Source organism: Gossypium arboreum, chromosome 4 (assembly GCF_025698485.1).
Source record: "Gossypium arboreum isolate Shixiya-1 chromosome 4, ASM2569848v2, whole genome shotgun sequence".
Classification (NCBI taxonomy): Eukaryota; Viridiplantae; Streptophyta; class Magnoliopsida; order Malvales; family Malvaceae; genus Gossypium; species Gossypium arboreum.
In genome coordinates this window covers 115,435,701-115,440,512 of record NC_069073.1, presented here as the reverse complement: position 1 = coordinate 115,440,512, position 4,812 = coordinate 115,435,701, and the positions used below count along the sequence as shown (strand labels likewise).

The window sequence follows — 4,812 nt, the reverse complement described above, 5'->3', positions numbered from 1 at the left end:
TAAGTGAAGTTTAGGTGGATTCTTTCCTGAGTATTGTCTATCTCATTGGTTTAATTCAATTGTTTTCCTAATTCATTTTCTATCATGCTCTTAATAATTAGTTTAGTTAATTTTATATTAAAAACAATTCCTTCAATTTATTGGCTATATAATAGAAAATTAGTAAGTACTAGTACTTTTAGTCCTTGTGGATACGATATTCCCGATTCATCATAGTTATACTATTATTTTATAGGTGCACTTGCCTTTGTCATAATTTTAGTTAGTTTAGTGACCATCAAGTTTTTGGCGCCGTTGCGGGGGACTAAAATATTACGAGCACTCGATTTTTATTACTTTAGCCATTTTTATTTTTATTGCATTTTATTTTTGTTTTCTAATTTTTCTTTTGTTTGCTTTTGCCAGGTTCCTTTAGTTTATGACTAGAAGAAACCCGTCAGGACCTTTAGTATTTGATAGTGAGATTGAAAGTAAAGCTCATAGAAATAGTAGAGAAGCAAGGTAGAATAGATAGAACATAGTGGAAGAGCAAAAGGACGTTATTGTTATTACTGAGGACATGGCTGATAATCAGAATAATCCGCTACTCCTATGGTTGCTGCAAATCCTGCAAATCTAAATCATGCTCTTCTTACTATGTACAATTATGCTAAGCCCACTTTAACTGGGGCTGAATCGAGTATTGTGAGACTTGCCATTGCTACGAATAATTTCGAATTGAAGCCGAACACTATTAAGATGATTCAACAGTTTGTTCAGTTCGATGGATTGCAAGATGAAGATCCAAATACTTATTTGGATAATTTTTTGGAATTTTGTGACACTTTCAAGATTAATGGCGTTTCTGACGATGCCATTCGCCTATGGTTGTTCCCCTTCTCGTTGAGGAATAAGACTAAACAGTGGTTGAACTCCTTACCACGAGGTTCTATCACTACATAGGATCAAATGACCGAGAAATTTACTAAAATACTTTTCATCGGCTAAGACAACTAAGTTGAGGAATGATATCTCTTCCTTCGTTCAAATGGGCTTAGAGACCTTATATGATGCATGAGAGAGGTATAAGGACTTATTGAAAAGGTACCCTCACCATGGGTTACCTCTATGGTTAAAGGTTCAAACTTTCTACAACGGTTTGAATCCCTCAACTAGGCAATTGATCGATGCAACAGCTGGTGGTACTCTTAACAACAAAATACCTGAAGCGGCTTATGAGTTTATAGAGGAAATGTCACTGAATAATTATTAGTGGTAAGTCATGCATTTGAAGCCGATGAAAGCAACCGATGTTTTTAACGTAGATGCGGCACCATGTTATCGAATCAGGTAGAACTTTTAAATAAGAAAATTGATGGTTTATATGGTTCTACGCAGGTACATCCGGTGATAAAGTGCGATACGAATAGATGAGGGATGAACAATCCAGAATGTCTACCCTACAGTCCTAGCACAGAGAATGAGCAAGTCAACTATATAGGTAATAATTCCAGGTCTCAGAATAATCCCTATAGTAACACTTATAATGCAGGTTGGAGGAACTATCCCAATTTCTCTTGGGGTGGTCAAGGAAACCAGAGACCACAACCCCTTCCAGGCTTTCAACAACCTTACCAACAAGAGAAGAAGTCGAACCTTGAGGAGATGCTGATGAAATTTATTTCGGTGTTAGAAACTCACTTCTAAAACACCGAAACAACACTTAAAAATCAACAAGCATCGATTCAAGGGCTCAAAAACCAAATAGGACAGCTGCCTAAGTTGATTTCAGAAAGACCACAAGGTAACTTACCTAGCAACATCGAGATTAACCCACGAGAGTAGCTTTATGCAATTACTATTCGAGATGAAGAAGGGTTAGTTGAATCTGAACCAAAACCGAGGTAAGAAAGGGTGGTAAGTAAAGGTAAGGTTGAGGTAAGCCAAAATAAGTAAAAGCCAGTCAGTAAGGAATATAAACCTCGTGTGCCATATCCCAACGTGACAACAAAAGATCACACAAACAAACAATTTGGTAAGTTTCTTAAACTTTTGAAAAAGTTACATATCAACTTACCGTTTATTGAAGTTCTTTCACAGATGCCCAATTCAGTTAAATTTTTAAAGGAGCTTTTGGAAAACAAATGGAAGTTAGATGATTCATCACACATAGAGCTAAATACAGTTTGCTCGGCCATTTTGCAGAATAAACTACCCCAAAAATTGAAAGATCTAGGGAGTTTTACTATTCCTTGCTTCATTGGTAGTTTAAATGTTAACAATGCTTTGGCTGATTTAAGGGCAAGTATTAATATCATGCCCTATAAAATGTTTAAGCAATTAGGTCTTGGGAAACCCAAACAAACTAGGATGAGTATACGATTAACAGATAGAAATTGTTGAAGACGTACTTGTGAAAATTGATAAATTCATATTCCCAATTGACTTTGTTGTTCTAGACATGGATGAGGATCCTGACGTACCTTTAATTTTAAGACGACCTTTTTTAGCAACTGCTAGGACTATTATTGATGTTGGTATAGGAGAATTAATACTTCATGTAGGTGATGAAACAATTAAACTCTAAACTCGTGATTTTGTTAAAACATCTAGTGATCGAGATGATTATTCGAGTTCTATTATTATGAATAATATTGTGGCTCAAACTTCTTTGCAAGAAACTTTTTAAAAAATGTGATGGAGCCACATCCCAATCCATGTGACAGAAACAAAACGATTCATGAAGAAAAAATGTTACAAATCGATGAACTAGATGAATGGTATACACATGTCAAGAAGAAACTGAGAGTTCACGATGAACTGAAGTGATGCCATGACGAGCTTAAGGATGGAACGAACCACTTTAAGATTAGGGACCAGGTACTGTTGGATAAAATAGACCCTCGAATTGCCACTTCAGAGTTTAATGCAAATGGAGTAACTCCTTTTATGGTATTGAATGTTTTCCCACACAGTACAGTCGAGGTAACACATTCTGAATTCAACACTTTCAAGGTAAATATTACTCTACTCAAACCTTATTTTGATAATAGAATTGACAGCGAGAAAGAGGAGTTTCAACTCTGCGAACCACCGTGACGTGCGAACATGAGGTAAGTTGAGCTTAGTCTTTAAATAAGCACTTCTCGAGAGGCAACCCAAGTGTTAACTCTGCTAATCTTATTAAATTTATTTCATGATATTTTTAAAAAAATTATTAATTAAAAAAAAGAGTTTGTTTTTAAACCCACACGACCTGGACACATGGGCGTGTCCTTAGCCGTGTGGACCCTATGACTTAGTTTTAAAATTTTTAGAAAATCAACAGTGAGTTATACGGTCGCGTAACCTACACGGCCTGGACACACAGGAGTGTCCTTGGCCGTGTGGATCTTGAGACTTAATTTTTCAAAAATCGAGAGACACATGGGCTCAAACAGTCCACACAGGCGTGCGACACGGCCGTGTGAAACCTGGAGCTAAATTTTTCAATTTTAAAACAAGTCAGAGAGTTACACGGGTAAGGCACACGGCCGTGTGCTAGACACGGTTGAGCCACACGGGCGCTTAGGAGGTCACATGGGTGTGAGAGAAGCAACGGAGGTTGCACAAGGCCTTGTGACATGGCCGTGTACATCACACGGCATGGACACACGGGCATGTCCGAGGCCGTGTAAAGATTGGGCTGGTTTGTTGAAAATCACACATAGGCTAAAAAGAGACTACACGGGCGTGTGACACTGCCGTGTGGCCTAAGACGGGCCTTTACATGACCTGTCACCCTTTTAAATCCCTAAGCCCCTTTTTATTTTTGTTTTGTCTTCTTCTCCTACCTTTCTAACAAACCCTAGCCACCGCCATTCCTTCTCCCTTCTCACCGTCCGGCCACCATCCACTCCCACGTAGTTCTCGTGGCCTCACCCTCGATGCACCCTTTTCTCCCTCACCCCTTCTCCCTCTTTCACGAATAGCAACCTTCCTCCTTTATTTCCTTTTCTTTCTCCCATCTTTCCCTCGGCCTCCCTCTCCACCACCCCCACCCACTCTCGCCGACCAGCCCAACATTCCCTCAAATTTCAACCTTGCAACCACCACTCCCAAAACCCCCACCTATGCACGACCCTTCCCCCTCTCTTTTCCCCTTTCTTTTCCCCCTCCCTCAGAACCTCTTACCCATCGCACAACACACAGCCACTGTGCACAACCTTCCCTCCGGCCACTACCCTTCACACCGTCAGTCCCCTTTTTTACCCATTTTCATTTTATTATTTTTATTTTATTTTATTTTGTTTCACCTTATTACTCTTATTATTGTTATTTCTTTTTTATTTGTTATTTTTATTTATTCCTTTTCTAATTATTATTTTCTTTAATTTCTTTCCTAGTTTCTTTTATTTTACTATTATACACTTTTTGTGTTACATATTTAATCCATTTCGAATGTTTATTTCTATAATTTGCTTCTATTTTCTTTACTGCTCCTTCTATTTGTGTTATAGTATTAGTTATTGATTGCCTTTCTGAAAGGCTTAATCTATTTAGGTTACTTTTTATTTTACTATTTTATTCTTCTTAAATACTGTTGCTATTATTCTTATTTTAAGCATACCATTATTAGTTTCTTGTTTCATCACATTGCTTCATGGTAGTTTCACGATATGATTTTTGCATGCTTAGGTATTTGTACGCACCGTTTAGGAGTTGTTTACTATTTAGGACTACTTAGACTTTGTTTTTTTAGCCTTTATTTTCATATTTGGTATTGATTTATTTATTAATGAAAGTCTTTTCCCTTTTCAGGTACACCATGATGAACACACGCGACAAGTCTAA

The 4,812-nt window shown here is 37.6% G+C and overlaps 1 non-coding gene across 1 annotated transcript; it reads right to left on the bottom strand.

Annotated features, from left to right (window-relative positions):
- Positions 1-994: 994 nt before the first annotated feature.
- On the bottom strand, positions 995-1,101 carry LOC128292223 (small nucleolar RNA R71). The gene has a single exon (XR_008282207.1). It is a non-coding gene; the product is annotated as a small nucleolar RNA R71 (small nucleolar RNA).
- Between the last annotated feature and the right edge of the window lie 3,711 nt (positions 1,102-4,812).